Genomic DNA, 23,424 nt, shown 5'->3' with positions numbered 1-23,424 from the left:
CTCCCGTTGTGGAGCACAGGCTCCGGACGCGCAGGCTCAGCGGCCATGTCTCACGGGCCTAGCCACTCCGCGGCATGTGGGATCCTCGCATGTGGGATCCTCCCAGACCGGGGTACGAACCTGTGTCCCCTGCATCGGCAGGCGGACTCCCAACTGCTGCGCCACCAGGGAGGCCCGGGAGAGTTGTTTAAAAGTCACTAGTCCAGCCTCAGGTTATCTTCTTACTCAGAGGTGGAGGAAACCTTACCCCTTGCCCTCAAGATGCTCACAGCCTAGAGGGGAAGAGAAATTTTAGCATAAGGTAATCATGATAGTGATCATTTGCACACACTGTGTCCAAATCCTTATTTCCTATTCACTTGTCAACACTCTGACTTTCTCCAGTCTGCTTTACGTCTTTATCATTCTGATGAAACTCTCCTTAGGAAGGTCGTGGGCAATTTCTCCTTGTGAACCCAAGTAGAAACTGTGCAGTTCTCACTACTGAGTATTGAACAGTGTTGTCCACTCTCTCCTTCTGGGAACTCCCTCTCTCAGATTCTGTGCTGCTCTCCCTCCTGTCTCTTAGGTAATTTCTTCTCATTCTCCTCTGCTAATTCCTTTCCTGCATAATTTTTCGAAGGAGGAGTTCCTTAGAGTGTCTGAATTCCAGATTCCCAGCTCTTTGTCCTTTAAACCATATCTATGGATTTAAATGCTGTCTTCAGGTTAGTGACTTCAAATTTAGTATCTTTAGTCCTCTCCCACATTGGAGCCATGTATATTCAACGACATGTGAGGTGAAGTTTTCTTCTAGGTCTTTCTCTGTGCAAGAATATTACTCTTTGGAGAGTCACTGTTTTTATTACTCTTTGGAGAGTTACTGTTTTATGATGCTGCATTACTGCGTTGGCTCTGATCATAGTCGGTGAGAGACAGAATTGAAAGGAATGGTTGTATGAGATGTGTGAAATTGATGTTGTCATTATATCATACATATCAACTGTGTATGTCGACCTACCTGTAGCTTAGTTTTTAAATAGAGGATATATCCTTTTCTATATATCTGTTTTAATTATGGCTTATGAATTTTTTATATTTAGTATGGATGAAAAGTTATGAAGTCATAAATCTCTATACTTAAAATTGAGGTATAGTTGATTTACAGTATTAAGTTTCATGTGTATAAGTGATTCACAATATAAAGATTACACTCCACTTAGAGTTATTCTAAAATATTTGGCTATATTCCCTGTGCTGTACAGTATATGCTTATTTATTTTATATGTAAGTAGTTCATACTTCTGAATCGCTTACCCCCCTCTTGTTTTTTTCATAGAAAGGCATTTTATTTTTTTAATGTATTTTTTAAAGTATTATTATTTATTTATTTATTTATTTTTAAATTTTTGGCTGCATTGGGTCTTCGTTGCTGCGCGCGGGGGCTACTCTTTGTTGTGGTGCGTGGGCTTCTCATTGCGGTGGCTTCTCTTGTTGTGGAGCATGGGCTCTAGGTGAGCAGGCTTCAGTAGTTGCGGCACGCGGGCTCAGTAGCTGCAGCACGCCTGCCCTAGAGCGTGCAGGCTTCAGTAGTTGTGGCGTGCGGTCTCAGTAGTTGTCCCAGCCGCTCCGCGGCATGTGGGATCCTCCCAGACCGGGGTACGAACCTGTGTCCCCTGCATCGGCAGGCGGACTCCCAACTGCTGCGCCACCAGGGAGGCCCGGGAGAGTTGTTTAAAAGTCACTAGTCCAGCCTCAGGTTATCTTCTTACTCAGAGGTGGAGGAAACCTTACCCCTTGCCCTCAAGATGCTCACAGCCTAGAGGGGAAGAGAAATTTTAGCATAAGGTAATCATGATAGTGATCATTTGCACACACTGTGTCCAAATCCTTATTTCCTATTCACTTGTCAACACTCTGACTTTCTCCAGTCTGCTTTACGTCTTTATCATTCTGATGAAACTCTCCTTAGGAAGGTCGTGGGCAATTTCTCCTTGTGAACCCAAGTAGAAACTGTGCAGTTCTCACTACTGAGTATTGAACAGTGTTGTCCACTCTCTCCTTCTGGGAACTCCCTCTCTCAGATTCTGTGCTGCTCTCCCTCCTGTCTCTTAGGTAATTTCTTCTCATTCTCCTCTGCTAATTCCTTTCCTGCATAATTTTTCGAAGGAGGAGTTCCTTAGAGTGTCTGAATTCCAGATTCCCAGCTCTTTGTCCTTTAAACCATATCTATGGATTTAAATGCTGTCTTCAGGTTAGTGACTTCAAATTTAGTATCTTTAGTCCTCTCCCACATTGGAGCCATGTATATTCAACGACATGTGAGGTGAAGTTTTCTTCTAGGTCTTTCTCTGTGCAAGAATATTACTCTTTGGAGAGTCACTGTTTTTATTACTCTTTGGAGAGTTACTGTTTTATGATGCTGCATTACTGCGTTGGCTCTGATCATAGTCGGTGAGAGACAGAATTGAAAGGAATGGTTGTATGAGATGTGTGAAATTGATGTTGTCATTATATCATACATATCAACTGTGTATGTCGACCTACCTGTAGCTTAGTTTTTAAATAGAGGATATATCCTTTTCTATATATCTGTTTTAATTATGGCTTATGAATTTTTTATATTTAGTATGGATGAAAAGTTATGAAGTCATAAATCTCTATACTTAAAATTGAGGTATAGTTGATTTACAGTATTAAGTTTCATGTGTATAAGTGATTCACAATATAAAGATTACACTCCACTTAGAGTTATTCTAAAATATTTGGCTATATTCCCTGTGCTGTACAGTATATGCTTATTTATTTTATATGTAAGTAGTTCATACTTCTGAATCGCTTACCCCCCTCTTGTTTTTTTCATAGAAAGGCATTTTATTTTTTTAATGTATTTTTTAAAGTATTATTATTTATTTATTTATTTATTTTTAAATTTTTGGCTGCATTGGGTCTTCGTTGCTGCGCGCGGGGGCTACTCTTTGTTGTGGTGCGTGGGCTTCTCATTGCGGTGGCTTCTCTTGTTGTGGAGCATGGGCTCTAGGTGAGCAGGCTTCAGTAGTTGCGGCACGCGGGCTCAGTAGCTGCAGCACGCCTGCCCTAGAGCGTGCAGGCTTCAGTAGTTGTGGCGTGCGGTCTCAGTAGTTGTGGCTCACAGGCTCTAGAGCGCCGGCTCAGTAGTTGTGGCTCACAGTTTTAGTTGCTCCGCAGCATGTGGGATCTTCTCAGACCAGGGGTCGAACCCGTGTCCCTTGCATGGGCAGGCAGATTCTTAACCACTGTGCCACCAGGGAAGTCCCAGGCATTTTATTTTAAATGTAGCAGTGTGTACGTGTCAATCACAAACTCCCAATCTATCCCTCCTCCCCCTCCTTCCTCCTGGTAACCATAAGTTTGTTCTCTAAGTTTGTGAGTCTGTTTCTGTTTTGTAAATAAGCTCATTTGTATCATTTTTTTAAGATTCTGCATATAAGCGATGTCATGTTTGTCTTTGTCTGATTTACTTCACTTTGTATGATAATCTCCAGGTCCATCGATGTTGCTGCAAATGGCATTATTTCATTCTTTTTTATGGCTGAGTAGTATTCCATTGTATATATGGACCACACCTTCTTATCCATTCCTCTGTCGATGGGCATTTAGGTTGCTCCCATGTCTTGTCTATTGTAAACAGTGCTGCAGTGAGCATTGGGGTGCATGTATCCTTTCAAACCATGTTTTTCTCTGGATATATGCCCAAGTCCCTTACCCCTATCTTGCCCCTTCTCCCCTTCCCTCCTTCCCCTTGGTAACCACCAGTTTGTTCTCTATATCTGTGAGTGTCTTTTTTGTTATATGTTTTATTGTTTTAGATTCCTCATATAAAGAATTTCATTGGTTAGGAGTCCTTGTCTGAACTCTTTAAACAAAGAAAGAAAACATAAGCTTGTGTGAAGTATATATAGAAGTTAATCAGTTAACTTATAAGTTATTCTTCTGTAGATTCGATGTTATTTTTAGCACCATTAACTTAATAATTGGGAACGAATTTTACCTTGCATGTGTGGTATACACATTCTTTACATTATTAAAACTTTTTAGGACATTTTTTATTATATAAAACCTACGTTATATACATCAAATACCATGTCCTGTTCATGAATCTGAAGTAGTTCTCATAGTTAAGGTTTGAAGGTATAGGTCTCCTCTTGATGTTATATGATTTGAAACATGCTGTGTTTTACGTTCAGTTGTTTGGGAGTTTTTGTGCTTTTAAGCAAAAAGTGGAAAAATAAATTATTGTATTAATCATACATTTTGGGTATTCGCTTGTGGTGGGTATATGTTCAGATATGCTTGGCTGGGACTGTTGAAAAATCTCAAGTAATTTGATCAGTACTTCTAGCTTTTTTCTTCCTTTCCCCATGTGTCCTCTTCATTTCTATCAACCTGTCTGACTGGCTTGCTGACTGGGGTGATGCTGGCTAAATAACAAAGAAGACCAATAATAGGACCTCTGTTGGAACATGGTGTATGGTGGCCGTATGGCTCCCCTTTGGCTAGTCATCTCTTTCCAGTAGCACGTGCCATGTACTCTGTTGTCCATCAAAAATCAAGTTAGTTGTTACGGTTGGCAAATATATTTTCATTTGCATACCAGCACTGTTGTTGATGACTTCCTTTAACTGAAGTGACAACTTTGAGAAAATAGTGAGGCTACATTTGAGTCAGGAAAAAATAAGGTCATGATTTATTAACAGTGTCAGCCAGGGGTGAGTGATGTGGGGAATATGCTGCTCTTATTGGCACTACACCAAAAACTCAAGGAGGCGGTTTTTAGGCTGATGACATTTTGGGCCATCTTTTTCAAATCAAGTTGGCGACAGTGATAACTTTATCAAACTTTCCGTTAAAGCCTAGTGGGTAAGAGCGTGCATGAACTCAGCAGGCAGACTCTGTGTTCAAATCCAGGCTTTGCTGCCACATCAGCTCTGTGACTTTGGACAAAGTATTTCACGTCTCAGTTAAGTTTCTAAATCTACAAAATAGTGATGATAGTGGCAGTACCTGCCTCATAGGGTTGTTAGGAAAATTAAATTAGGTAACACGTTTCAAGCCCTCTGCCCAGAGCTCTCATGAAATAAGCATTCATTGAATGATAGTTATTGTTGTTATTCGTGGTTGTGTTAAACCAAAACAGCAAGATATGGTCCTTCCTCATCCTACTTGTCAGAAAGTGCTCTCTTAGCTAGTATTACAGATGTCACTTCATTTTCTTCCCGGCTTACTTTCCTTCCTCTGGCTCTGTTCATAACTATTCATTAAAAAAAATAATAAAATAAAATAAAACATTGAGCACACCTCTTCCTAACTCTCTCCTGCTTTTATTTTATTTATTTTATTTTTGGCTGCATTGGGTCTTCGTTGCTGTGTGCAATCTTTCTCTAGTTGCAGCGAGCAGGGGCTGCTCTTCACTGCGGTGCGTGGGCTTCTCATTGTGGTGGCTTCTCTTGTTGTGGAGCACAGGCTCTAGGCACGCGGGCTTCAGTAGTTGTGGCACACGGGCTCAGTAGTTGTGGCTCGCGGGCTCTAGAGTGCAGGCTCTATAGTTGTGGTGCACGGGCTCTGTAGTTGTGATGTACAGGCTTAGTTGCTCCGCGGCATGTGGCATCTTCCCGGACCAGGGCTCGAACCCGTGTCCCCTGCATTGGCAGGCGGATTCTTTTTTTAAAAAAATTAATTAATTTTTAAATTTATTTTTGCTGTGTTGGGTCTTCGTTTCTGTGTGAGGGCTTTCTCTAGTTGTGGCAAGAGGGGGCCACTCTTCATCGCAGTGCGCAGGCCTCTCACTATCGCAGCCTCTCTTGTTGCGGAGCACAGGCTCCAGACGCGCGGGCTCAGTAATTGTGGCTCACGGGCCTAGTTGCTCCGCGGCATGTGGGATCCTCCCAGACCAGGGCTCGAACCCGTGTCCCCTGCATTAGCAGGCAGATTCTCAACCACTGCGCCACCAGGGAAGGCCCTGGCAGGCGGATTCTTAACTGCTGCGCCACCAGGGAAGTCCCTCTCCTGCTTTTAAAGAAATCATCAACCTGTAGCTTTAATGCTGCCAGCAATCTTTTTAATGAGTGATGTAGGCTCATTCCCGATTTCTTTCTCTCTCTTTTTTTTTTTTGCCTCATAGTAATGATGTGTAACTTGTGCTAGTTGATGCTCTACTTGACAAATGCTCACACCACCATTTGCTACTAGAACTACTTTTAGTCCTTAGATCCCTTTACTCACACAGTTAGCTATCACATAGGAAGAAAGATCAGGGACACAGAGGTACATTAAAAAAAATAATTAAAAAATTTTAACCATTAAAATAATTGAGGTATAATTTGCATACCATAAAATGCACCCATTTTAAGTGTATTAAAAGAAGAGTTTTAGTAAATTCTTGCAGTTTTGCGTGTCTCATGTTTCTTATACATCTTTCTTTAGCATCACCACAATCCAGTTTTAGAATAATTCTGTGAGCCCCAAATGTGTCCATTTTCAGTCAAGTCCCCACTTGTATTCCCTGACTCAGGATACCATGGATCTGTTTTCCGTCTGTAGTTTTGCTTTTTCTAGAAATATCAAATAAATGGAATCATGCAGTATGTTGTCTTTGTGTCTGTCTTCCTTCTTTAGCAAAATGTTTTTTGAGACCCTTTCATGTTGTAGCATACATCAGTAATCCATTCCTCTTTATTGTTGAGTGGTATATCATTGTATGAATGTACTACATTCTGAAAAATTCATTCTCCAATTGATAAACTTTTGAATCGTTTTCAGTTTTTGGCTATTCTGGATCTAACTGATAGGAACATTCAAGTACAGCTCTTTGTATGGTCGTCTGTCCCCAAGAGGAATGAAAACACACCTTGGTGTGAAATTGTTGGGTTATATAATGAAAAACTTCCAAACTGTTTTCCAAAATGGCTGTACCATTGCACTTTCCCACCAGCAAAGGATGAGTTGTGAGGGTTCTAGTTTCTCCATATCCTTGGCAGCACTTTAGATATTTTATTGGATAGGCTATGGTATTTTGTTTTGGTTTTAATTTACATTTTCCTAATGACTAATGGTGTTCAGTACTTTTTTGTGTACATTGGATGTCTTCACATATTTTGCTTATTTAAAAAAGTTGAATTATCTGTTTTGTTATTGTAAGAGTCCTTTATATATTCTATATACATCCTTTATTAGATAGTTATTTAGCTCTTTATATTTTCTAAATACATGTATGTTATCAGATAATTATTTTGCCAATATTTTCTTTCAGTCTGTGGCTTGTTTTTTTTTTTTTTTGCTTTCTATTCTGTTGGGTTTTTTTAATACGTCTTTATTGGAGTATAATTGCTTTACAGTGTTGTGTTAGCTTGTGTTTTCATTTGTTAAATGATTTCTTTTGAAGAGCAAAAGTTTTAATTTTAGAGGAATTCAGTTTTGTTTTTTTCTTTTATGGTCTTTTAAATTTTTTTTTTCCTTTATGCCTTTAGGTGTCATACCTAAAATTTTTTTGCCTAATCCACAGTAATTTTCTCCCAAGTGCTTTCTTCCACGAGCTTTGTAGTTTTAGTTCTTAATTTTAGATCTATCATCCTATCCGTTTTGTGTTAATTTTTTTTTTTTTTTAACATCTTTATTGGGGTATAATTGCTTTACAATGGTGTGTTAGTTTCTGCTTTATAACAGAGTGAGTCAGTTATACATATATATATGTTCCCATATCTCTTCCCTCTTTGTCTCCCTCCCTCCCACCCTCCCTATCCCACCCCTCCAGACAGCCACAAAGAACCGAGCCGGTTTCCCTGTGCCATGCGGCTGCTTCCCACTGGCTATCTACCTTACGTTTGTTAGTATATATATGTCCATGTCTCTCTCTCGCCCTAACACACCTCACCCTTCCCCCTCCCCATATCCTCAAGTCTGTTCTCCAGTAGGTCTCTGTCTTTATTCCTGTTTTACCCCTAGGTTCTTCATAACATTTTTTTTCCTTAAATTCCATATATATGTGTTAGCATACGGTATTTGTCCTTCTCTTTCTGACTTACTTCACTCCGTATGACAGACTCTAGATCTATCCACCTCATTACAAATAGCTCAATTTCGTTTCTTTTTATGGCTGAGTAATATTCCATTGTATATATGTGCCACATCTTCTTTATCCATTCATCCGACGGCGGGCACTTAGGTTGTTTCCATCTCCGGGCTATTGTAAATAGAGCTGCAATGAACATTTTGGTACATGACTCTTTCTGAATTCTGGTTTCCTCAGGGTATATACCTAGTAGTGGGATTGCTGGGTCATATGGTAGTTCTATTTGTAGTTTTTTAAGGAACCTCCATACTGTTCTCCATAGTGGCTGAACCAATTCACATTCCCACCAGCAGTGCAAGAGTGTTCCCTTTTCTCCACACCCTCTCCAGCATTTATTGTTTCTAGATTTTTTGATGATGGCCATTCTGACTGGTGTGAGATGATATCTCATTGTAGTTTTGATTTGCATTTCTCTAATGATTAATGATGTTGAGCATTCTTTCATGTGTTTGTTGGCAGTCTGTATATCTTCTTTGGAGAAATGTCTATTTAGGTCTTCTGCCCATTTTTGGATTGGGTTGTTTATTTTTTTGTTATTGAGCTGCATGAGCTGCCTGTAAATTTTAGAGATTAATCCTTTGTCAGTTGATTCATTTGCAAATATTTTCTCCCATTCTGAGGGCTGTCTTTTGGTCTTGTTTATGGTTTCCTTTGCTGTGCAAAAGCTTTGAAGTTTCATTAGGTCCCATTTGTTTATTTTTGTTTTTATCTCCATTACTCTAGGAGATGGGTCAAGAAGGATCTTGCTGTGATTTATGTCATAGAGTGTTCTGCCTATGTTTTCCTCTAAGAGTTTGATAGTTTCTGGCCTTACATTTAGGTCTTTAATCCATTTTGAGCTTATTTTTGTGTATGGTGTTAGGGAGTGATCTAATCTCATACTTTTACATGTACCTATCCAATTTTCCCAGCACCACTTATTGAAGAGGCTGTCCTTTCTCCACTGTATATTCCTGCCACCTTTATCAAAGATAAGGTGACCATATGTGCATGGGTTTATCTCTGGGCTTTCTATCCTATTCCATTGATCTATCTTTCTGTTTTTGTGCCAGTACCATACTGTCTTGATTACTGTAGCTTTGTAGTATAGTCTGAAGTCAGGCAGCCTGATTCCTCCAGCTCCATTTTTTGTTCTCAAGATTGCTTTGGCTATTCGGGGTCTTTTGTGTTTCCATACAAATTGTGAAATTTTTTGTTCTAGTTCTGTGAAAAATGCCAGTGGTAGTTTGATAGGGATTGCATTGAATCTATAGATTGCTTTGGGAAGTAGAGTCATTTTCACAATGTTGATTCTTCCAATCCAAGAACATGGTATATCTCTCCATCTGTTTGTATCATCTTTAATTTCTTTCATCAGTGTCTTATAATTTTCTGCATACAGGTCTTTTGTCTCCTTAGGTAGGTTTATTCCTAGATATTTTATTCTTTTTGTTGCAATGGTAAATGGGAGTGTTTTCTTGATTTCACTTTCAGATTTTTCATCATTAGTATATAGGAATGCCAGAGATTTCTGTGCATTAATTTTGTATCCTGCTACTTTACCAAATTCATTGATTAGCTCTAGTAGTTTTCTGGTAGCATCTTTAGGATTCTCTATGTATAGTATCATGTCATCTGCAAACAGTGACAGCTTTACTTCTTCTTTTCCGATTTGGATTCCTTTTATTTCCTTTTCTTCTCTGATTGCTGTGGCTAAAACTTCCAAAACTATGTTGAATAAGAGTGGTGAGAGTGGGCAACCTTGTCTTGTTCCTGACCTTAGTGGAAATGCTTTCAGTTTTTCGCCATTGAGGATGATGTTGGCTGTGGGCTTGTCATATACGGCCTTTATTATATTGAGGAAAGTTCCCTCTACACCTACTTTCTGCAGGGTTTTTATCATAAATGGGTGTTGAATTTTGTCAAAAGCTTTCTCTGCATCTATTGAGATGATCATATGGTTTTTCTCCTTCAATTTGTTAATATGGTTAATCACATTGATAGATTTGCGTATATTGAAGAATCCTTGCATTCCTGGAATAAACCCCACTTGATCATGGTGTATGATCCTTTTAATGTGCTGTTGGATTCTGTTTGCTAGTATTTTGTTGAGGATTTTTGCATCTATGTTCATCAGTGATATTGGCCTGTAGTTTTCTTTCTTTGTGACATCCTTGTCTGGTTTTGGTATCAAGGTGATGGTGGCCTCGTAGAATGAGTTTGGGAGTGTTCCTCCCTCTGCTATATTTTGGAAGAGTTTGAGAAGAATAGGTGTTAGCTCTTCTCTAAATGTTTGATAGAATTCGCCTGTGAAGCCATCTGGTCCTGGGCTTTTGTTTGTTGGAAGATTTTTAATCACAGTTTCAATTTCAGTGTTTGTGATTGGTCTGTTCATATTTTCTATTTCTTCCTGATTCAGTCTTGGCAGTTTGTGCATTTCTAAGAATTTGTCCATTTCTTCCAGATTGTCCATTTTATTGGCATAGAGTTGCTTGTAGTAATCCCTCATGATTTTTTGTATTTCTGCAGTGTCAGTTGTTACTTCTCCTTTTTCATTTCTGATTCTATTGATTTGAGTCTTCTCCCTTATTTTCTTGATGAGTCTGGCTAATGGTTTATCAATTTTGTTAATCTTCTCAAAGAACCAGCTTTTAGTTTTATTGATCTTTGCTATTGTTTCCTTCATTTCTTTTTCATTTATTTCTGATCTGATTTTTATGATTTCTTTCCTTCTGCTAACTCTGGGGTTTTTTTGTTCTTCTTTCTCTAATTGCTTGAGGTGCAAGGTTAGGTTGTTTATTCGAGATGTTTCCTGCTTCTTAAGGTGGGCTTGTATTGCTATAAACTTCCCTCTTAGAACTGCTTTTGCTGCATCCCATAGGTTTTGGGTCGTTGTATCTCCATTGTCATTTGTTTCTAGGTATTTTTTAATTTCCTCTTTGATTTCTTCAGTGATCACTTCGTTACTAAGTAGTGTATTGTTTAGCCTCCATGTGTTTGTATTTTTTACTGCTCTTTTCCTATAATTGATATCTAATCTCATGGCGTTGTGGTCGGAAAAGATACTTGATATAATTTCAATTTTCTTAAATTTACCAAGGCTTGATTTGTGACCCAAGATATGATCTATCCTGGAGAATGTTCCATGAGCACTTGAGAAAAATGTGTATTCTGTTGTTTTTGGATGGAGTGTCCTATAAATATCAATTAAGTCCATCCTGTTTATGGTTGTTAGTATTTGCCTTATGTATTGAGGTGCTCCTATGTTGGGGGCATAAGTATTTACAATTGTTATATCTTCTTCTTGGATCGATCCCTTAATCATTATGTAGTGTCCTTCTTTGTCTCTTCTGATAGTCCTTATTTTAAAGTCTATTTTGTCTGATATGAGAATTGCTACTCCAGCTTTCTTTTGGTTTCCATTTGCATGGAATATCTTTTTCCATCCCCTTACTTTCAGTCTGTATGTGTCTCTAGGTCTGAAGTGGGTCTCTTGTAGACAGCATATATATGGGTCTTGTTTTTGTATCCATTCAGCCAATCTGTGTCTTTTGGTGGGAGCATTTAGTCCATTTACATTTAAGGTAATTATCGATATGTATGTTCCTATTCCCATTTTCTAAATTGTTTTGGGTTCGTTATTATAGGACTTTTCCTTCTCTTGTGTTTTTGTCTAGAGCAGTTCCTTTAGCATTTGTTGTAAAGCTGGTTTGGTGGTGCTGAACTCTCTCAGCTTTTGCTTGTCTGTAAAGGTTTTAATTTCTCCATCAAATCTGAATGAGATCCTTGCTGGGTAGAGTAATCTTGGTTGCAGGTTTTTCTCCTTCATCACTTTCAGTATGTCCTGCCACTCCCTTCTGGCTTGTAGAGTTTCTGCTGAGAGATCAGCTGTTAACCTTATGGGGATTCCCTTGTGTGTTATTTGTTGTTTTTCCCTTGCTGCTTTTAATATGCTTTCTTTGTATTTAGTTTTTGACAGTTTGATTAATATGTGTCTTGGCGTATTTCTCCTTGAATTTATCCTGTATGGGACTCTCTGTGCTTCCTGGACTTGATTAACGATTTCCTTTCCCATATTAGGGAAGTTTTCAACTATAATCTCTTCAAATATTTTCTCAGTCCCTTTCTTTTTCTCTTCTTCTTCTGGAACCCCTATAATTCGAATGTTGGTGCGTTTAATGTTGTCCCAGAGGTCTCTGAGACTGTCCTCAGTTCTTTTCATTCTTTTTTCTTTATTCTGCTCTGCAGTAGTTATTTCCACTATTTTATCTTCCAGGTCACTTATCCGTTCTTCTGCCTCATTTATTCTGCTATTGATCCCATCTAGAGTATTTTTCATTTCATTTATTGTGTTGTTCATCATTGTCTGTTTCATCTTTATTTCTTCTAGGTCCTTGTTAACTGCTTCTTGCATTTTGTCCATTCTATTTCCAAGATTTTGGATCATCTTTACTATCATTATTCTGAACTCTTTTTCAGGTAGACTGCCTATTTCCTCTTCATTTGTTAGGTCTGGTGGGTTTTTATCCTGCTCCTTCATCTGCTGTGTGTTTTTCTGTCTTCTCATTTTGCTTATCTTACTGTGATTGGGTTCACCTTTTTGCAGGCTGCAAGTTCGTAGCTCCCGTTGTTTTTGATGTCTGTCTCCGGTGGCTAAGGTTGGTTCAGTGGGTTGTGTAGGCTTCCTGGTGGAGGGGACTAGTGGCTGTGTTGTGGTGTATGAGGCTAGATCTTGTCTCTCTAGTGGGCAGGTCCACGTCTGGTGGTGTGTTTTGGGGTGTCTGTGGACTTATTATGATTTTAGGCAGCCTCTCTGCTAGTGGGTGTGGTTGTGTTCCTGTTTTGCTATATGGTTGGCATAGGTTGTCCAGCACTGTAGCTTGCTGGTCGTTGAGCGAAGCTGGGTGCTGGTGTTGAGATGGAGATCTCTGGGAGATTTTCGCCGTTTGATATTATGTGGGGCTGGGAGGTCTCTTCTTGACGAGTGTTCTGAAGTTGGCTCTCCCACCTCAGAGGCAGAGTCCTGACTCCTGGCTGGAGCAGCAAGAGCCTTTCATCCACTCGGCTCTTGGGTAGGTCCAGACTTTTCCCCGGACTCCCTCCCAGCTAGTCGTGGCGCACTAACCCCTTCGGGCTATGTTCAAGCCGCCAACCCCAGTCCTCTGTGTTAATTTTTATACAAGGCGCAAGGTAAAGGTTGAGGTTCTTTCCCCCTCCCCCCTATGTATAATCAGTTTTTGGTACCATTTATTGAAAAGACTGCCCTTTCCTCATTGAATTACTTTACCACCTTTGTTGAATATGAATTGATATAAATGTGTGGGCCTGTTTTGGGACTCTGTTCTCTTCCGTTGTTTATCCTTAACGCCAGTACCCTACTGCTTTGATTATTATAACTTTATTGTAAGATTTGAAGTCGGGTAGTATCTTTCAGCTTTTGGTGTAGTCTTAAAGTGGTCCCCATTCAAAACTTTCCCAGCAGGCTCATTGTTTATATATCGTCTGGGTGGTTATGGGCAGATGACACTATTAAGACATCTCAGGGAAAATCAGTTTTACTTCGGGTAGGGTAGGCCTGACATTACCTGTCACTTTATTGAGTTACCTGTCACAGCTAGTAGCATTTAGCAGGATCACACTTGCCATAATCATAATTATGTGTAATGCCTACCATGTACCAAGTGCTTTATGTAATTATCTCATTTGATACTTCCAAGGTGCTGCAAAGAGGACATCATCATCCTCATTTTATAGTTGAGTCCACAATAACATTTCCTAGGTCACACACCTAAGCAGCTGCTAGTGGTGGAACAGTATTAACAGCAGCAGTATTCACATGAGAAAGCCAGGTTTTGAAACCTCACCTGTTCGGTGGTCTTAACCCTAGGTTCTCTCAACTGCTCCAGGCGGCCCTCTTCATGGAGAGGAGGTTTATCTTTTTAGTTTATACAGTGGAAATAGTAGTGGTAATAAGAGAGAAAAGGACGACATGCATGTATCCCTGCCTTTTCTTGCAATGTTCCTGTCTTTCCTTCTGTCAGTCTGCCGGTGACAGAAGGCCCAGGGCGGTCTTCCCCCCTCCATTCCTTGAAACTCCTAAAGTAGCTTCCTGAAAGCTATCTGGACTCGTAGATGAGAAGGGGTATGCCGATTTATTATAGGTGGTCACTGCCCGTACTTTTGCTTTAAATAGCTATTTTTTTCCTTTAGTGACTTAGAAAACATTTTATAATTCTATGTTTATAAGTATTTTCTTAATTCTTCTGGTTTAAAATGTTACACCGAGGTATCATACTATACTGTGGAAATTACTCACATCTTCTATCTTCATGTCCATATGTATCTTACTTTAGTTTGGATTCATTAGCACTTTTTCCTCATTATATTAGCACATTCATAAAAACCTTCTGAGTGGTATAGATCAAGCAATAATTGTTTAATATCATCATTCATACTCACATCACAAGTTTTAACTCTTGACTGTTGGCATAGTGTGATGTCCTCGAGCACATTAGTTGTTGGTATAGAATTAGAATGGGCTTAAGTAGATTGGCAGTGCTGGAAAGAATTGATGACCCCTGTTACGTAACAGTTTACTGCTCACCACTCTCAGGCTGCCACTTGAGGAGAACCCATTTGTTTTATTTACTGTGATAACCTCTTATCTGCATACAGATTTCCTTTTGTTTTTCATGAATCTTCTCTGCCTAATACCCTAGCTGCATTTCTTTACCTGTGATGGTCTCCAGATTGATCAGGTCCTGGCAAAAACCAAAATGCATTTTTTTCCCATTTCTTTCCCCTTTATGAAATCAGATGTTGCTAGTGCCCTAGAAAAAATGGCAGTTTTGGGTATTAAATTAACATTAGCCTTTTTCTACTATTAGGTTCTATTTATTATTCTAAAGAGTAAAGGGCGCATCAGAAAGTTAATACTCTTAAGTCTGATAATGAATCAGAGTATGAATTATTACTGATTGGTGTCACCTGAAGGAAAAAAAAATGCAGTTGTAAAAACATTCCTTGAAGCTGATTAAATCTAGTAGTACATAGAAGTTAAAATAAAGACATACTACTACTAGTAGCAGTCAGGCAGTTTTTCTTAGGTCCATAATATACACAAGAGTGGTAAACATTAATCCACATAAAATATGATAGGCACATATTGCTTGTGTTCGTATTACTGACTGTGCATCTTGGAAATAAATAAACTTCTTTGGTACAGTGGAAGTGATCCTTGTGTGGATCAGAGAAAGTGCTGCACAGTCCTTCATGGCTAAGTTCTTTGTTCTCAAAGATACATACCCAGATGAATCTTGGTTGCCCTCATTATTGAAAATGTTCAGTTCTTTTCTTATCCACTCTTACTCATGCAAATGGTCATATATAGCATCATTTTGGGGGGGGGGGCGTACCACGTGACTTGCAGGATCCTAGTTCCCTGACCCGTGGTCGAACCCGGGTCCCTGGCAGTGAGAGCAGCAAGCCCTAACCACTGGACTTACAGGGAATTCCCTATAGCATCATTTTACACAAGATTTTTTTTTTTTTGAGATAAATTATTCACTTTTAAACGTCTTTGTTTAAGCAGTCATGACATAGGTTTTTATTTCAATAATTTCAAGCCTTTCTATTCCATATAGGCAAACTATAAATCACAGCAAATTAAGATCAGTATGTGAACTTAATTAATTAACTTGTTCTGTCATTCATTCATTCAGCAAACATTTCCTGTGTACTGTGTTACTGTGGGCTGGGCATTGGGCTAGGAGTGCAGTGTGGAAATGGGTAGCTCAGGCGTCCTCTGCTTTTGTTCAGCTTTCAGTGCTAGTGATTAGACAGGCAGCTACTAGGAAGTGTAATAAGTGTTAGGGCGGGCACTCAAAATTTGTTGGGCAGACACCCCATAATTCACACTGAAATGTAGCCTTATGTGTCTTACATTAGTTTATACAAATAGAAGTAAGGCAGCAAGTCGTCTTCTCGATTTACCATGCAATGTAATGGAGAGATGTTATTAATGAGTATTATTTGTATATTGGTTGTAAAAAATCACACTCTAATGAGTCTAACAGGATTCTGCATTTTTTATTTATATTTGTTTGTTTCTTTATATTGCAGATTTCTCTTGGATTTGGCTGCAACTTTATAGATCTTCTGCACTGTGTACAGGCACAGGTGAGTTTAAAAGTAAGCTTTTCTGTTGGTATATTTTGATTTTTAAGTAAAATCAAACATTTAAAATTATACTATTTATAGTTTAGCAAAATAATACGTAAGTAAAATGAATATAAATTTTAAAAGTGTTGTATATTTGTCTACATTTGTTTTATTATGAAAACTCACTATGAATGTGTTGGAAATGGTATTTGGAGGTAAAATGACCATATCTGTTTATCAGTGTTTACTGTGTGTATTTGGGAAGAGTTTACATTTACCCATTGGATGAGGTGAATTATCATTTCATAGCCTAGCAAAATGTTTGCATTTATTTTTATATGTAAATAAAAAATTGCTTGCTATAGATTTTGGCATCAAATTTCAGTCTTATATGGGTAGATTTAATGAGCAGGCTCTTCTGGTCCAACCAGTCTGAAATAGCTTCTCAATCACTTCTTATCACACAACCTGATTTATTTTTATCATAATGTTTATGGTCATGTGATATATTCTGATTTTTAGTTTCCCCTACTAGAATGTAAGCTCCATGAACATTGGGGCCATTTTTGTCTTGTTGAAAACAGTATCCATAGCCCTTAGGATAGTGCTCATTGTATGGGAAAGACTGAATAAGCGTTTGTTACCGTAATTATTGGGTAATACATATTAAGAATTTATTTATATTCAGAGTAATTGAACTCTGCATCTGTAAATACAAAATAGAAATAGCTCCTTATACTTATTTCTAAATATGAATTTATACCAGATGCTTTGAGTATATCGCTCATAAATGGTCAGAGAAATTGCCTGTGTTACATATTTTATGTACTCAGGTATGATTAATCAGGGTAGAATTCAGAGGATAATGCTTCCAATTCTGTATTTATTTTGTCACCACCGTAGTAGGTTCTTAGGATCAAGTGACATGTAAACCTGAAGCAAGTGTGGGAGCTTCTCACCTCCTTACTCCGTCATGCTACCATGTTGGAAATGTTTTGTGTTATCTTTATGGAGAGCAAAGTATCAACATATTTGACATTAGTTGTCCAGTTTTAATCTCTGAAAGCCAAATAAGTTAAGAATTTCCCACTGCCTGTCACTTCATACAAAATGTAATTTACTTAGGTTATTTTATTTTTGTAGATTGGGGGAAAATTTGGGTCATTTTTCTGCCCTCTGTATTGATGTTTGAATTCATTATCGAAGGAACCACCCATTTCCTTTTGTCTTTGGCAGTTTTCTTTAAGTGTTCCAGGATGTTAGTCGCTACTGTTGGGTTCATGTCTTTTGTTTTTCGTACGTGTTGTTTTTTGATCTCTTTCACCTTCTTCAGGCATTGGTCTCTCTTTCTGCCATCATGGTTTTTCATTTATAAAAAGAACTAAGTCTGAACTTTAGGCTTTTTTTTTTTTTTTTTTTTTAAGTAAAATTTTAGGAATTACGCAGCCATTTCTTATTCACATCTGATTTACAAGTGAAATATTGGCTTTTTTTTTTTTTTTTTTTTTAAGTAAAATTTTAGGAATTACGCAGCCATTTCTTATTCACATCTGATTTACAAGTGCAATTTGCAGAGACTCCTTCGATAACACTAATAACAGCAGCTACTACTTATTGCTCCCTCACTGTGAGCCAGGTGTTATATAAGTGCTTTTCATTATCTTCAGAGTAACAGTTAAGGAAATTGAACCTGAGAGAGGTTAAGTGACTTTCCCAAGGTCATATCAAGTAAGTGGCAGTTTGCCACTCTGAAGACTTTGATCTTAACCCCTGAGCTCCATTTTCTGCCTAAGTAGCCCTGCATACGAGCATATTTGTGGCAATAAACATAGTATAGGAAAATCATATTCCTATTTGAGGACTTAAAAATTAATTTTAAAATCAAATATTATTTTGCTTATATTTCATTAGTAGGTCTTAACTTCTAACCTTTATTTCAAACTGAAACATGATGACTCATTTGAAATTTAATGATGACCTAAACAATTTAAAGTTCTACCTTGGCACTTTAATTTCATACTCACTTTTGGGGGGCAGGTACATGGCAGACAGCCATTTGGATTACTTTTTTTGTTATAAACATGGTATGCTATGAATCAGCATTCCTTCTCCCTTGCAATGTTAGAAACTTCAGGTTATGAGTGGCATCTGTGGTTTGTTGGATGAGTCACTTTTCCTGCAGAGAACAGGTTGTGTGAAATATTTTGACTATAGAATTACTTAGAACCCTTATCTTGGAAGGTGTAATAATTTATGTCTCTGTGGGAAATATTTTAATTATTTAAGAAACAAAGTGACTTAGCTTTGAGGTAAAGCAGGGTTGGTTCAAATATAATTTCAGCTTTCCTTGTTTAGTTTATTTTCAAGGCTGAGTAGGAGATGTTATATAGAAATATTTTGAATCTTAAATGTACAATATTGTGGACAAAATGTTCTTGAAGGCAGTGTTGTTGAATATAGCTTAAAATTTTGATTTGAAAACATGATTAAGTATGCTTCCTCACACTTTCCTAGGGATTCTATCTGTGAGTGTAAATGTAAATTCCAGGTTTGAGTATAGGGAAATGAAATTCTGTAGTTTGAATTTAAAAAGACAAAATTTATTTAACAGGCTGAACTGTGCTTCCTAATCTACAGCTATATCAGTGTTTCCGTTGCAGTCTCACATTTTAAGCATTTTTAAAGTTGGCCAATAAAATTCCTCAGAATTGATAGTCAAAACAGGAGCAAGTGTTAGATAAATCTATTTGACAGTATAGCCTTGAAATGTAATTTTCCCTTTGCCATGGAAACCTGAACTCACTGTGGATTCATATATATTTTGGATTTATTTATAAGTACATTTTCTCTATGTTAGAGATATCTGGGGTGAGAGGACAGGGTGACATGGGTGAGTGAAGAATTGTTCACACATACTAGGTAGAGCTCAACTCTTCAATACTAACATGTAGAGAGAGTTCTCCAAAGTACAGTAAAGCATCATATACTTCTTGTGATACTAATACATTTTGTTGTTAAATCCTAAACATTATATTAAACGTATCAAGACATAAAAGAAGTTATGTCCATATTGGATACGGCATAATTGAAAGTACATTTCAAATGAATATTGGTTGGATTTTGAATTCCCTCTTTGTTCATAGATGTGAGAAGATTTGTGATTAGGTGTCTGATTTAACTGAGAGTGTATAAATTCCCATGAAGACGGGCAGCTTGATTTGAGCTACAAATCTGAGATTTTGAGCAGTGTCCCCTCAGTATTATTCTAAACAAAATTTAGTAGATTTAACTATATCTCTTTTGCTTTAGGCAGAAATCTGCCAGCATTTAATTGTGTTGCTATTTTTGTGCTATTTCCTTCAGATGTCAGCATGGTAGGCACTGTGATTTGGAAAATAAATATTTTGACAGTTGACAAAATGCCCTCATTTAGCTATTCAGATGAGGATCCTAATCCTAGCCCCCCTGGATGGAGCCCTCTGCTCCTTGTATGTAGAATGGACTGCTGAACTCAGGACAAAATAGGCTTACTGGTGGGTTGAAATTATCTTCCAGTGGGTGTTATTAGTACAAAGCCACAGTTGGAAATTGTATGACAGGCCGGTTTTTAAAGCATTTTTACTCTTCCATTTTCCTCTTTTTATGCACACATTCATGTAAACAGACTGGCTTAGTTTTCCCCATAAAACTACATTCATTCAGCACCATTAACTCTCCTTTCTCTCTTCCCTCTTCCCTTTACCCATCCTCCTTCCTTTTGACTCTGTTCTTTCAGAATATTAATTAATTATCTCGTATTAGTCTGTGCTGAGTGCTATGGGAAATATAAAGAATAACTACCAAAGGTTGTTAAACTGGAAAAGGAGTATCTGTGCAAATTTGACGCCATATTTCCTTGCTCGTTCTTTTTACGTTGAATTTTGGCTTTCTGATTTTTCTCTTAAAGAACAAACTGAGCCTTGTTTTCTGAATTATATGTCTGTTTCTACTAAAAAAAGCCTTAATCTGTCCATGGCAGTAGAGGTCAAGGCGACAGCAACAGCAACAAAAGCCGTCCCTCCTAAGCAAATGTTTCGTTGGCATGGCGTTACCTGCGCTTCCAAAGTGTGCTCCTGGGCAGGTACACACCTCGTGAGGTGGGTGTGTTGTGCCAGGTGAGGTTGAGACAGTCCCAGAGTCCAGGCAGTCTGCACGTAGAACAGTGGCATTGCGATTTCCATAGACACAGCCAGGCCAAGTGATGGAAGCGTAGTGCGTTGCTGAAAGATTTACCAGAAATACGGCAGAACCTGGTTTCTCTGGCTAATCCAAATGCTAGAATTGCAAGATTTAGAATTACAGCAATTTTCAAGCATCATTTGTTTTAGATAATTCATAAGGATGTTTCTTGGATCGTAAATTGGGATTCAGTGTAGAGAGATTTCACTGTGAGAGCACTGTGTTTTTTTAATTGAAAAATTCTAAGTGTGACTCCTATCAGCATCGCTGGTATTCTTTGGAAATAATTACAATTAAGAGTATTGCCAGTCTGTACCTTGTGTAGATCTTTCGAGTTAGCATGTCTTAGAGGAAGTGGCACTGGAGCCAGAATCTTCTGAGAAACAAGTGGACTCTGGTTTCTCAGCTGTGCTCTTCTGTGCTGCAGTACAGGTGTGTGCGTGCCCAGGAGTGGGGAGAAGGGGCTGCAGATTGTTAATAAAACGTACATTCTCCTGCCTTGTTTTTTGTTGTTGTTATTGGCCTTTAGATTTCATTTCAAACTTGTATATTCTACTTACCTGGATAGTAGAGTTGTTAGCTTTAGGGAGAAGGTCTGTGATAAGCAGAATTTCATATTTGTGCCACCATAGTAACAAACACACGGCATTTGATTTAGGGTCAGTTATTAGGTGTTTTAGCTATGCCCTTCATTTTCATTTTGGAAGAAAGTGACAGATACATGTTATTTTCTAGACAGGTGTTGAATTTGCGTCAGCTGACCTTGCCAGAATTTCCTTTAAAGAGAAAAGAGCGAATAAAATCAGGCTGCTTTCATTAAACACCTCATAGTTTATTTTTGAAGCACAGATCATTTATGTCATTCTCCACTGTTCATAACATCTAGATGTAAGGGATAAATTAAACACTTATTTATAAAATTATCCATATCTATAAAATTAATTACATTTCCTCCTTCCCTCCCTCCCTCCCTCCCTCCCTCCCTTCCTTCCTTCCTCCCTCTCTCTCTCTCTCCCTCCCTCCCTCCCTTTTTTTTTTCTTTTTTTTCTGTGATTCTTTGCCATTAAGATATAGAGATTTCCACTGAGACTTCTCTTGCTAGCTCGAGACTCAGAAAAACAAGACATAGCCGGAGAATTTAACAGTAAACGTTGCAACTTGTGATTTTAACCTAATTCATGCATTAGGTTGTCTAAGCCTTGCTTTGCCGCTTCATGAATGATTCATGGATGTGTCTACAATCAGTGGAAATATATTTTTTGTTCTAGTCACAGCTACACTCCTGCCTTCCCATCCAAAAAGATCCAAGGGAGAGGAAGAGCTATGTAGCATTTAATAATGGCTAAATAGGAATTTAACCATATACTAGAGATGTATGTATTCCAGTTTTGGAGGATCTCTTAAGTGAATGTCTCCATGCAAGGTTGAGGTTGTGGTGCCATAGTCTGTAGACTTGTTTGCCTTCACCACTTTTGGAAGTATTCAAAAATATTGAATTAATTTGGAATTGATTAATTTGAGGACTTTGCTTTCTTTAAACCACAGTTTTGACCTTTCTGGTGCCAGTTACATGAATTTCATAAGCAGAAATCATACATTTAAAATTTTGTGGTCTCCACCTAAAGGACTGGAAGTCTGTTAGCTGTCAGTATCACAGAATTGGAGCCCAGTTTTTACTGTACCTCCTTGAGAAGAGAAAAGGACTGAAAAAGCAGGAGTGTGATGAGCTGGGGTAAACTTCAGCAGACAGATGAGTGCAGGAGCTTATAAAAGACCTGCCACTGCCTTATATGAATACTGAGACTTTGAAGTCTTTACCTAAACTATAAGAGAATACCTTTGAAGAAACAACTGTGTCATAATTATTGAATTGGTAGCTTAAGTTAGAATAGAGAAAGCCGGGGCCGGAGGAAACAGTTTATTTCACAGTTTCTTTCAGTTCTTTGTCACTAAGAAGACGATTTGATCTAGATTTCTAATTCTGCCTTTGATGTGGCGGTTTTATTACAGTACAGAAAATAAACTGTTTCCTAGGTTATAAGATAGAGTGTGAAAATAGAAGATAGTTTTGAACTAATGTATTTTGAAAACTATTTGGTGGTTACTCATGCTCTTATATTTGAATGGAATGGAAATGGAAAATTCCTTTGACTTAAAACATCTGCTAGACAAATTAGGTTGGTTTTATGAGTTTTATTTATATACAGTAGTATACTTTGTTTTATTAACCCAGTGGAATCTTGATTTTCGATTTTCTTTGAAGCTAGATGCTTTGGAACATTAACATTTTTCTCTAATGTAGAAGTTACATGTTTATTGTTGATGCTGCTTCAAAATATTCCCAAAGTTTCATAAAATCTTTATGGTCTAACAGGTAAGTTATTACTTCTTTGAACTCGTTCACTGACATATTTATATGTCAAGATCTGCTTCAAACTTTCTCTTTAAAGTGTCTTTTGGAAACATAAAATCTTAGCCTTTGTAACATAGTGCTGTTATCTTTTTTTTTTTTTTTTTTTTTTTTGCGGTATCCAGGCCTCTCACTGTGTGGCCTCTCCGGTTGTGGAGCACAGGCTCCGGACGCACAGGCTCAGCGGCCATGGCTCACGGGCCCAGCCGCTCCGCGGCATGTGGGATCTTCCCGGACCAGGGCACGAACCCGTGTCCCCTGCATCGGCAGGTGGACTCTCAGCCACTGCGCCACCAGGGAAGCCCAGTGCTGTTATCTTTTAAATGTATTCTGATTTTAGCATATCCTAGATGCCAGTGCCTATTGCTTTAAACCATAATGTGTGCTCACTATATTTATCTGTTTCCCATCTTTTAATTTTTTTCCTCCGAAACATTTCTTATTTCACAGCACAGTGGCTATCATCAAAGCCGTTCAGCCCCAGAGCCAAATGCTGCCTTGCAGTGCTAGCAGCAGTCCCCACGGATATTCGAGGTGGCCATCCTCGAGTCCTGAGGGGCCCAGGAATGGC

General features: G+C 38.3%; 1 protein-coding gene across 1 annotated transcript in view; it reads left to right on the top strand.

Moving 5' to 3' along the window:
• The first annotated feature begins 16,186 nt into the window (after nt 1-16,186).
• NCOA2 (nuclear receptor coactivator 2) overlaps nt 16,187-23,424 on the top strand; it is a 170,135-nt gene continuing 162,897 nt past the window's right edge. Inside the window, exon 1 of the mRNA XM_007448496.1 lies at nt 16,187-16,243. The gene's annotated coding sequence lies outside the window, so the exon portion shown is untranslated. The remainder of the gene's footprint in view (nt 16,244-23,424) is intronic.

This window comes from Lipotes vexillifer, unplaced genomic scaffold, assembly GCF_000442215.2.
Source record: "Lipotes vexillifer unplaced genomic scaffold, Lipotes_vexillifer_v1.1 scaffold815, whole genome shotgun sequence".
In the NCBI taxonomy this organism is placed as follows: domain Eukaryota; kingdom Metazoa; phylum Chordata; class Mammalia; order Artiodactyla; family Lipotidae; genus Lipotes; species Lipotes vexillifer.
The sequence above is the reverse complement of the archived record's forward strand: the minus strand, read 5'-3'. Positions and strand labels throughout refer to the sequence as shown.